Genomic DNA, 13,145 nt, shown 5'->3' on the forward strand with positions numbered 1-13,145 from the left:
TTGTGGCCACTTGGGAGTGATTCAGTGGACAGAAGATCTTCCTCTCTGGCTCTCTTTCTCTCTGTATATCTGACTTTCCAATAAAAATAAATAGATAAATTGTTTTTTTTTTAAAAAAGCTCGTAACTAATTCACCTGTGAAACCACATCAGTCCTTTTTTTATACACACTAATGATAAGGAATGTTCTAATTATTTACTTATTTTAAGTTTTTAGATAGGAAATGATTGTCCATGAAGGGTGCACTTGGGCAAAGCCAATTCAGAAACACATAATTCTTTTTTTTTTTTCATTGATTACATTGCATTGTGTGACACTGTCTCATAGGCTCTGGGATTACCCCAACCCCTCCACGTACCCTCCCCCCATGGTGGATTCCTCCACCTTGTTGCAGTATTACAGTTCAAATTCAGTCAAGATGCTCTAATTGCATGCATAGATTCCAGCATCTTATTGTACAGATAAGTTCAATGGAGAAACCCATAATTCAATCCACAATTTCCATATGACAAGTAGGAACTAATAGCCTATGCCATTCACCTGCTCTTTCCAAAAGTCTACACTAAAAGCCACTGTCACTGAAAGTGGATCCAAAGCTAGAGCCCACACATTCTGATATGACACAAAGGGTGCATCAAATGCTCACCTTCCCATTTCTTCTTGATGTTGGCCTTTAAACATTTTTAAATGTCATAGAAAAAGCATACATTACGAAAGCAAAATTGGCAAGGTAGAATTACACCACACACACACACAAGCAAGCTTCTGCACAGTACAAATCTTGAGCAAGTAAAGAGAATCTACAAAATTGTAGACACCACATATCTGATCAGGAGTAACATTTGAAAGTGTACATAGCTCAAAAGCAATAAAAATTATGTAATAATAGTAATAATAATAATAATAATATATTAATGACCTGACTTAAAAATTATCAACAAGAAGCTGACATGATTGCATAACAAGCTAATCACCAGTCTGTGCACTAATTCAAGCCCAGCTGCTCCACTTCCCAGTCCAGCTCCAGACAATGACCTGAGAAAGCAGAGGAGGACAGTCCTGGTCCTTGGGCCTCAGTATCCACTCGAGAGACCTGGAAGAGTCTCCGGGCTTCAGATGTCCCAGCTCTAGTCATTGTAATCATTTGGGAAGTGAACCAGAGACTGGAAGATCAATCTCCCTCTTTCTAAACACTTCAAGTTTAATACGTAAGCCCTTTAAATTTTTTTTTTAAAACAAGCATAATATGCAGAAAATATTACAGTTTTCATTACATGAAATAACTATCTTTACTGGAAAGCAGTATCTCACACCAACTTAACATAGACTCAAGTTAATTTGTTTCTGTTTCTTTCATAATTGTGGTGTTTCTCTTGCCATTGACATTGCAAAAAGCTACTAAGTTCACAAAACAAACAAGAGTTGAGATGCATTTACAAAATATTGTATAAAAAAATATTCATTCTCACCTTCCCTATTCATTTTATACCAAGAAGTGTTTTTACATTCTCTGAGTTTTAACATTTTCAAGCCACTACTTGCCAAATATGTAAAAAATATCATTCTTTGAAAGTTATGGGCATGCTAGCGTAATTATAAGTTATATAGAGAGATAAAGATAGAGAGAGATAGAGAGAGATTCATGAGGAAGAGGAGGAGGAGAATTCAGAAAATATCAAAAACTAGTATTCAAACTGACCATACATGGATATTGTGACTTAATTTGAATGGTTTTAAATATTTTGGAATCCTTAAAGTTCTAATCATCACAGACTGACCCCCATCTTCATTTCTTTCTACTTTTTGTTTATTTTTTATTTTCATACTCTTTGAAAAGCAGTGAAACAAACAGAGAGAGAGACAAAGTCCATCTGCTGGTTCAACACCAAAAGACCCATAATCACCAGCACTGAGACAGGGAGCTAGAAGCACAGGACTCCATCCAAATCTCCCATGTGAGTGCTGCAGAACCAACCACTTCAGCCACCACCTGCTGTCTCCCAAATGCATCAGCTGCAATCTGAGTCAGAGGCAGAGCAAGCAGCATGGCAACCAGGCACTCTGATTGGGATGCAGACACGCAGGTGCTGAAACAGCTGCAGCACAGCACCAAATCTTCAAAGTTTTCAAACTTCATCCTTCCAAGCTTCCTGCTCTTCATGTCGGGTTCTCAATCACGATAGCTTATGTTTGAATCTTTGGTTATTAAACTTCAAATAAATTAATGCTGTATTTATTATGGATAATTTGCATGGGATTTAGCACTCTAAAGACACGTGGTTTTACATAACCATTGACTTTCTTTCATGAGGTGAAAAATTATCTCAGAAAACTTTCACCATTTCCTTTATTTTTAAACCTTTAAAAATTTAATGTCCATAGGTTGTCTTCTTACACATACAATGCACATGCTCTTCACAATTCCCATCAATTAACTTGGCATTTCTAATAAATTTACACTGATTATAGGTATTGTTAGGTCTTTTTAATCCAAGCCTGGAAGAGAACAGAATTTAGATTACAGATTAAAATTTATTTGGCACTCCAATGCATTCAAGTAAAGTTATTCCAATTTATTAAGTATTAAAGAAACATAATAAAGAGTATTTGATCCTTTCAAAAGCAAACAGACCTCAGAGAAGGGAGCCTCAAAACAATATTCCTCTGCTAAGTCACTAACATAGTAAATGACAAATATAAGGTATACATTACAAAAAAATCTGAAATCTATTTGTGAATTTCATTCCGATTTTAGTATATGTGCTGAAGAAGTGAGCACTGTTTGTGAATTTCAACCCCTTCCTTACAGCTTCTTATACCCTATAAGGCTTCTCAATGTGATTTGGATCACCTAACTACTGATAGTGTAACCACTTTTATGTTTTACAATACTCTGATACATACTAGGTTACTAACATTATAAACATTAGAAATAAACAAAGATTAAAAATAAAGAGAACAGCAAAGGCTTCTTAAGATGTCATCAGACATTGCTTGAGTAACTTCTTAGCATGCTGCCAACACAATTTTGCTTTACTCTCTTCCACCTCATCCTATTTTCTCTTTTTACCATTTCATGGAACCACAAGACCAAAGAATTTTACATCTCATCATATGTCATTAATTAATCAACATGACTGTCCTACAATTAGTGTTCTAAAAGACTAGGAGCATGCTTACTTGTCCAACGTAAAAGCTGAGCCATCCAGCCAAGCCCACTTCATTTGGCGGCTATTGAAGTACAAACTGATCCCCAAGTTTTTCTCATTCACATGACATTCCCTTTTTGACAATCTTGTCAAAAACTCCTGGATGCAGAAAAAATTAAATCAGACATCATTGATTCATTGGTTGGGTATATAAATATTGAGAGATCTTTATTGCCACGGATGACTTTCATTTTCTCTGGAATATATACCCGTGGTAAGAATGTTCTTGAGATTTCCTTCCCACCAACAATGAAGTACATACTGATTCACCAATCAACAAACCATTGTGAAAGTCTTATTATACTCCAGATTTTGTGCTAAATATTGAGTATGGAGAGGTGGTAGGCAGTCTTTTAAATAGAAATCTAAGAAGAAAAGATGCATAAGGAGCTGTCAGAAAGGGAAGTACAGGGTCAAATGGCAGTGCCTATCAAGAATTCCCACAGGGCCTGGCACAGCAGCCTGATGACTAAAGTCCTCGCCTTAAACACACCAGGATCCCATGTGGGTGCCTGTTTGTGTCCCAGCTGCTCATTTCCTGTCCAGATCCTTGCCTGTGGCCTGGCAAAGCAGTAGAGGATGGCCCAATACCTTGGGACCCTGCACCCACGTGGGAGACCTGGAAGCTCCTGACTCCTGGCTTCAGATGCTCTCAGCCCCAACTGCAGCCACTTGGGAACTGAAGCCAGCAGACAGAAGATCTTTCTCTATGTCTCTCCTTCTCTCTCTAAATCTGACTTTCCATTAAAATAAATATGTCTTAAAAACTAATTACCACTAGATCAGGTGAACATAAAATGTGTACACTGTGCTCTGATATCAATGATAAGCAAGATTTGGCAGAGAAAACTTCAAGGATCAGAGCAAAAGAGCCCAGTTGCAGCACACTGAATTACACTTTAAGGAACATATAAATGAACACACAGAACTGGAAGTATGGAAAGCCACTGATAAGGAAAGAGACTGGGGAGAGAAGCAAGAGTTCAACTGTGAATCAATCTTACACAAAGGTTGCAGGCTAGGGACCTTCTACTAAGAACCCAGAGGGCTGATGCAAGAGAACAGAATAATCAAAGGGAAATGTGAAGTTACTTGTGTGTAAAAAGAAGATGTAAACTCTAAAAAGTCTCCTGAAGAAGCTTATTAAAATGTAAGAAACATACACTTGTCCTTACCAGCTCTTCTTCCACATTTAACTTAAGAAAGCTTGAACGTGACTCTGAACAGTAGCGTTGACAATCTCTCCATGGAATCAGATTTCTAGAAGAGGAGTAGCAGTACTTCCCATGCTGCTGCCAGTTCTCATCACAGGGCTGACACCGCGAGGCTAAAGAAAAGATCAGAATATGCCTAGGTGCCTTGTGACAGCATTCCTAGTTAAAACTGCTGGTGTGGTAATTGTATGGGAAGTAAGCCATACATAAACTAAGGGATAAAACATATTCACACAATTTGATATGGCTCCCTATTAACTCATTTCAATCACAATAAGATCAGGGGGTCAATGGCTAAATCCTCATCTTGCATGCACCAGGATTCCATAGGGGAATCTGTTCGTGTTCTGGTTGCTCCACTTTCTACACAGCTCCCTGCTTGTGACCTGGGAAAGCAGTGAATGACAGGCTAAAGCTTAGGGACTTTGCTCCTGTGTGGGAGACCCCAAGGAAGCTCCTGAATCCTGGCTTCAAATTGGCTCTTCTTCAGCCTTTACAGCCATTTCGGAAATGAACCAGAAATTGGAAGATCTTTCTCTCTGTTTCTCCTTCTCTCTGTAAAATCTGGTATGCCTTTCCAAATGAAATAATCTTTTTTTAAAAAGATGCACATAAATATGAAGATATAAGATCTGAACAAAAAAATCCCAATAGGACAGTTGTTGTTACCAAGTCAGCACTACCAATAACTCCAACTTTATATGGGTTCTTAAAGGACTTGTCTAAATATATAACATGATGCACTATAGGTGCATAGTGCTTCATATTCGTTCATCCATTACATGCAAAATGATGCACATACAAATAGCTATTTTCTAACACCTGGAATCCTCCTGATATTATTCTTAAATACACTTACCTTTTGTTGATGGCTGTTGAATCTCTGAATTTCCTGAAATCGATCCTTTTGGATATCTTTCCTGATTAAATGTGAGATTTCTGGAAGTGCTCTCTGTTACTAAGAAAAAAATCACAAACTTCAGTTTGCTTCATTAAATTTAAACTAAAATTAACTTTATTTGGATCAAAATGAAATATTTGTAAAGAGAATGTCAATTATAATAGCAATATATTATCAATAACTTCCAAAGTGTAGTAATTTGGAGAGAATCTGCAAGCAAATATCATAATACAAGCCTTACAAGAAAATTAATAATTTTAACTGAGCAACTCATTCTCATAAGGAAAATTCTGAAGATTTCTCTGAGGTAATTCTGAAGTGAGGTTAATTATATGATAAAGAATAACAGGCAATACAATTAAAGATGTGCCAAGTAGGAAAAGACAGGTTATCAGTTCAGATGCCAGGATCGCATTTCCTAGGAGCTAAGTTTATTTAGGTACAGCTTCTAAGTCCAGCTTTCTGCTTATGCACATAAAAACACAGCAGAGGATGGCTGAGGTACTTGGTACCTTGTCATCCATGGGAGGTACCCGAGAGGAGGTCCTAGCTCCTGGGTTCAGCCCAGCCCGAACTGCCTGTAGTGGCCATCAGGGAAGGGACCCACAATACGGGAGTGTGCTCTGCTGTCTTGTGTCTGTCCTCAGAGCCTCAAATTAAAAAATAACAAGAAGTTTTGGGGTACAAAAAGTAGAAGAAAGAGGAAAGAAAATTCCAGGTCGATAAAATTCAGTGACCCTAAGGATTAAACATTAAGAGCATAATAATTTGATGTGGTTCTTCAAATAATCTCCTGTTACCTAGACCACGTAAAACACAGCCATGCCTAAGAAATAATAATGGTGATAAAACATGCATGACATTCAAGAGATTAACAATGAACAAGCCAACTTCTTCTATCATGGAGACTTACACTTCATAGCCAGGATTCTAATAGGCAAAAGCAACCCCAGGCAGACCAGACACAGGACCACTGCCATTAATTCCCATGGCAATAGTGGGCCAGAGACACCTATAAGAAAGAGATAAACAGTTCAACATGATCCTCTAGAAGTTTACTCATAGTTCTAAAAATTATTTTATAATCAAACTCCAAAGATATTTATAAATCATAGATTATAACTGTATAATTTTGTACATTTTGCATAAAACTATTCTGATATTAATGGTCTTAATGTAATTTTACCACAAAGCATTTAACCTTCTTGAAATAAAATATTTAGGTTGTATGAAATGATTTTTTAAATTTTACCAATGATAAAAGAAAACTTAAAATCCTATCACTGCTTATTCCACTCAGAAGTCCTACTACTATCATTTGGCTTTATTAACACTATGAGGTCTATTTTCCATAAATGAAATACATCTTGATTAAATCACAGGTCACTAAATTTTTTACATGTCTATAATTAATAGGTTCACACTTGTGTGATAATTTATTGGGCTATTCAAACATTCTTGGAAACTGAGGCATCCTATTTTCATGCTAAATAAACCCTGCCATTACCAGGTACTTTCAAGTTTGAACTCCAAAATTCTTTTAAAGATTTATTTGTATTTGAAAGGCAATTTGCAGGGAGAAGGAGAGATAGAAAGAGGTCTGCTTCATTCCCAAAATGGCTGCAAAGGTCATAACTGAGTCTATTGGAAGCGCTAAGCAATGAGCTCCCTGCACATCCATGTGGGTGCAATCACCCAAGAACTTCACCCAATGGCAGGGAGCTGGAACAGAAGTGATGCCACTGAGACATGAAACGGAGCCCATATGGGATAGTGGCACTGCAGGTGGAGGATTAGTGTGTTCAGCCAATATGCAGACCCCAAACTTTAAAATTTTGCAGCAAAGGTTACTGAATTGTAGTGTAATGATATTTTATGCCTTCTTAACAAATCAATCTAAACTTTTTATCCTCAGTCACTACATTAACTACTGTTATGTTTGCTGTAACTTAGAATTAAGGATATATTTTAGACAGTGTTTTAAAGCAGGGTTAGAGGCACCTGCTTTCCATACCAGAGTGTCTGATTCTGATCCCTGCTTCCTGCCCATGTCACCCTGGGCGGCAAGCATGCCTCAGGTGCTTGAATCCTGCCACCCACATTGCAGATCTAGACTGAGCTCCAGGTTTCTGGCCTCAGGCTGACGAAGCCCCACTTGTTCAGATATTTGGGGAGTAAGCAGCAAACGGAACCTGTCCAATTTTACCTATCCATCTGTCTTGATCATGGTTCCAAGCAAATGCAATGATAATTATTTTTTTTTAAGTACACATGATGTAAAGTAATACCATGAAATAAAAAGTCACGAACCTTGACGTCTGACACTGGTGGTCCCTTTGATCTCAGCCACAACAGGTGTTCTCAGCGGATGGGATGGATCTTGAATTTGAAACTCAGAGGATGTCCCCATTTTTCCTCTCATCTCTCAGAGTCAGAAGTGAAAAAATAACAGTAGCACAAAAAATTTCTTAGATAAGTCGCCTGTTGCTGAAATACATAATAGTTAAAAAAAACTATTGTTATTTAAGTCAAATACAGCATTTGAAGTTCTTTTCAAATTATAATTTCCCAAGCTCAAATTAAGTTTTCTGGTTAATCAACCCAAACGCTACTGAGGGACTGATGTCATTATATTTGGAAGGAAATATCCCCTAATCCCTTACAAAGCTGACTTCTTCCTGGTGCTCTTCAATACAAATCAATAAAGCAGGGAATACAACTCTGTATAACAATTTCTTTTTCTTAAATTTCTGTATACTTACTTCTATTTCTCTTGATTTTTACAAGAAAATAAAGTTGCAGTCTAACTTAAAAAAAAAAGATTATCACTAATGTTACAAAATAAATTCTTACAACACACCATTTTGGAAATTACACCCAAATAAAAGTGAAAACCCACAATGGGCTATTTTATAGCCACAGAGGATAATTAAAAGTTTAAATACAGATTAGAATCAGGACCCTCCCTCCCGTGCTTCTCCCACCACATTGCAGCCACTATTTCCACACTCACAAGCTCCACTTGAAAGCTCTCTTCTGCTCTCTGCACTTACAACTCCTCCTCGGCGCTACCTGCTGCCAGGAAGCCTCTTCCTTCTGATGTTGTTCATGTTTATGCTTTGTCCTCCAATACCGACCAATCAGGCAAGTATTTCAAATGTCAAATCCTACCTCTTTTACAACATCTTCAAATATGTCAGTTAGAGAGCCTATCTTCCTCCATGATTCCACTTACTTTACACATTCCTGCTGCATTCAGTCTTCACCTTCCTTTCTACTCTGTGCCACTCTCCCTGCACTATAATGTATTCGGAGAACGGAAACCAATTGAAAACATCTTGTCAGTGCCACAGTTATTTCTTATTTCAGTTAATGAGCTCTAGACTTCCAACAACTGCTGCTTTAGCTCAAACTAGATATTTTAATATTAAATTCATTGAAACTCACCATTAAAAAATCTGAAAATGTTTCAAAAGATGGTTTGATAATGACCTAATGCCTCTAAAATGCATAGCTACTTAATGTATTTCTTAAAGTGTGAATCAGCCAGTGGCCTGTCTGAATTTTTCACAGCAGAATATTTGGTTTGTTTATGTTCTCCAAGTATCTTTTGACAAAGATATCAAGATTTCACTTTCAATTTTCTCTCATAAACTTATATCTGAGATTTAACATACATGATTACATTTTCTCATGCATTTCTCTACTGACTCTCCCCCTCACTCTCTACATCCATGTTTCTCTTCGTAAATCTAACTTCTCATCATTACCCATCTTCTGTTGATTTATGAAAAGTTTTCTAAACTACTGGGCTTTGAATAAATAAATAATACCTTGAAAAAATATAAGTACCTGATTCTCAGAGGAATGAAGAATGAACTTTGCAGAATATATAGTTCCTGGAAAGAAGGTATTCTAATATTTGCCACAAAAGTTGCACTTAAGAATTCTTCAGGATTCTTGACATATATCCAAGACTGACCCCAAAGACGAAACAAAAATGCATGCGGGAATGTCTGTCAGTCTGTCTCATGTAAGAAATTAGACAGGTGAGCACAGGATGCAAGAGTGAATAAGAGCTCCCTAGACAGAACCACACAGGAAGCACTTACATCTAAGAGAGTTGCCAGATTTGGAGCTGCCTTTCACCAGTCTGACCTTTATTCACTATAAATACCTATTACATTTATAGGAATGGTGAAACTGTTTCACTTGATTTCTGGGTTTTCAGAGTTCATGAATCAGAGTATTATCTATCAGGAACATCAGTCCCTTCACTGCATCCCTGTTTCACTACTCTGCAAGGGATTACTCAACATTGTAGCCTACTTAATTTTTTTAAGATTTACAGAGAGAAGGAGAGACAAAAAGATCTTATGTCTGCTGGGTTACATCCCAAGTGACTAAATGGCCACTGACCCAATCCGAAGTCAGGGTCCAGAAGCTTCTTCCAGGTCTCCCACACAAGTGCAAGGTCACAAGGCCTTGGGTCTTCCTCTGCTGCTTTCCCAGGCCACAAGCAGGGAAAGCCACTGACGTCGAACAGCCAGTGCATGAATTATAGTCCATACGGAATCTCAGCATGTTGTAAGGTGAGAATTTAGCCACAAACCCAACGTGCCTTGGCCCACTGCCTGCATTTTTATTCTTTCCTTGACGGTAGGGTATTAAAGTTGGTGTTGGTAGTATCACTTTTTCATCTCTACCCTCCAAAATAAATATAAAGTATAGGTCTTCACTTACTTTCAAAGTTTGCATAGATTTCCATGTCCCCCTTTTGCTATACAAATTTTGGGCATTGCCTAAGAAAGTGTTCCTTCATTCATTCATTGTCTCTCTCTCTCTCCATCTCTCCTCTCTCTCACTCCCTCTTTTTTGATATTTTGTTTTTATTTATTTGAGAAATACAGAGTTAGAGGGACACACAAATGGACAAATTCAATGAAGGAATCCCTACCAGGGACAAAAGAAGCAGACAACAGAAAAAGAGAAAGCAATTTTCATATCCAAAATGATCCTGTGAATTTCAAGTCTGCAAGATAAAACACCAGAAACCTTTGTCATCTCCGTAATCTCACGTCATTTCAGGATTACTTTCCTTTTAGGTGAGGATTCCTTTATTTTCTTGATGTGCTACAATTTTGATAGTTTTATGGCACAGAACCAAAAACAAAATGCTACTAACCACCAATAAAACGTAATTCTAACCCTAGAAAATTTATTCTCTTTCCAGAGCAAGAAGCTTCCAGAAGGAATCAACACTACTAACACTTCAATTTCAGATTCTGGCACTTAACTCTGAGAGAATCAGTGTTGGTTGTTTGAACCCATTTGTTTAAGTCATTTGTGACAAATAGTCATGGGAAATACAAAGAAAAGAAACTGGACAATGTTGCTGTACTCCTAAAATAGGAACAAACATTAGAAAAGTGTCATTCATTCATGACTTAGTCAAGCACAGCACATGAAAACTGTCAACTATGAAATGTCCTGGTTGCATAATCTCATGTAAGTTTATTTATTCAATTGCCTTTAAGAAATATAAGATGCTATCTACCACTCATTGAAATGATAAGCAACTTCAGAGAATTATAAAGGTAAAATGTTGAGCCTAGTACAAAAATTATATTACTTTCCTCTTATCCATATATATTGTCTTTTCCTGAACCATTTATTACAGACATGTGTCATAAAATCATACCCACATTAAATGTTTTCATTTGTAGGAAATAACACATTCTGAATTAAAATTTTAAAAGGATGTACTTGTCCAATGTAAAAGCTGTGCCATCTAGCCAAATCCTGTCAACTGTTTGCTACTGTAATATAAACTGATCTCAAACTTTTCATTCATGGGTCACACTGAGTCTTGTTTGAGTGACACTAGATTTTTACATAGAGATAACAACATAATCATTTATATATGTATACATCAAATATCACCTATTCTGAATTTTACATTCTGTAACAGTGAGAGGACACAGATGGATTAACCTAGTTCCTTTTCTTGCTGTTGCACAACCATTTCCAAACACTTGTTTATTTACTGGGCAATTCATTTTCTTAAAGATTTATTTATTTTTGTTACAAAGTCAGATACACAGAGAGGAAGAGAGACAGAGAGGAAGATCTTCTGTCCAATGATTCACTTCCCAAGTGAGCACAACAGCCGGTGCTGCACCAATCCGAAGCCAGGAACCAGGATCCTCTTCCAGGTCTCCCACGCAGGTACAGGGTCACAAGGCTTTGGGCCATCCTCGACTGCTTTCCCAGGCCACAAGCAGGGAACTGGATGGGAAGTGGAGCTGCCAGGATTAGAACCGGTGCCCATATGGGATCCCAGCTCGTTCAAGGTGAGGACTTTAGCTGCTAGGCCATGCCGCCGGGCCCTGGGCAAACCATTTTAATCCACATTATACTCTATACATTTTCATAGCTTATGGATTACAAAAGTGAGCAAATATGGCTATAGCTTCAGTTGTTTATATAAGAGTAAGCAGTGAAATAATGGGAAGGCTTTCATGAAACTGATATAATAAGAGTATACGTGCTAGGCTCTAAAGAAAGCAACTAGATGGTTTTGTTGTTGCTATTATTATTGTTACTATTATTATGTGTGAAAAGCAGAGACAGAGATAGTGAGAAAGATGGAAATATCTTCCATCAGCTAGTTTACTTTCTAACAGCTGGGGCTCAATAGTGCCAAAGCCAGGAGCTCAAAACTCCATCCAGTCTTCCATGTGAGTGACACAGACCCAGGTGCTTCACCAATCAACAGCTGCTTACCAAGCACATTTGTGGGAAAGTTAGATCAGAAGTAAAGAATTTTGGACTACAACTGGCACTGTGAAGAAGAATGCCTCTGTCCAAGAATGAAGCTTAATCCCACACTGCACCGAGCAGGGAAGTTTAAAAAGGTTTAGTACGCCAAAAATATTTGTGAAAGACCTAACAAGCTCTAGACTTAAAATGGAGAACATATTAAATACGAGAAGAAAATTAGGAGGGTTTTGAAGAAGATAAAATCTACTTACACAGATGAGATAACAATTGTGAAGAATGGATAGATAAAAAATTGGGGAGCCATGATGGTATAAAGGCATTGCCTCCAAGAATGCCTGGCTTCCCTCCCTTGCAACAGTGCAGTGGAGTCACGTAGAGCAGAGAGCTCAAAAAGCAGGGACAAATCAGACTACAGGTGGCTTGCACATGACCTATTTGTGCTTTTTTCTCTCAAAACTTCAGGAAAGCAACTTTTTCAATTATACATTTAAAGCTATCAAATTGAAAAGTTTTCAATGATTTCAGTATAAAAGTACTTTAGAAACATAAAGCATTTCTATATTTTGAAAGGATACTACAAAATTTGATACTTCCAAAACTTCCAATTTTATTTTCATTTATTTATTTGTTTGCTGTATCTTTGAAATGAGAGAGAGATATTGCCCACTTCAAATTGACTTCCCAAATTCCCACAATAGCCAGGACTGGGCCAGGGTCATCTTGCCTGCTGTGCCAACACCAGGATGACCTGGCTTAAATTCACAGAGAAAAACCACATTACAACTATACTGACTATACTGACTTAACACTATACTGACTTAAAAACACAAAAATGAGCAAAAACAATTTTCCTCAAAGAATTCAGATTAACTCAGAGAGGCAGAAGCATAAGGATCCAATTAAACATGCAGCAAGTCCATGTAGACACTGACCACAGAACCACAGATAATCACGCACCAAATGATGACAGGAAAAGGAAAATAGCAACAACGGCCTCAAAGATCAAACAAATGCTTTTTCAAAACTTTTCTGGTGAAA

This window comes from Ochotona curzoniae, unplaced genomic scaffold (assembly GCF_017591425.1).
Source record: "Ochotona curzoniae isolate NIBS_2020 unplaced genomic scaffold, NIBS_Ocur_1.0 contig_2927, whole genome shotgun sequence".
Lineage (NCBI taxonomy): Eukaryota > Metazoa > Chordata > Mammalia > Lagomorpha > Ochotonidae > Ochotona > Ochotona curzoniae.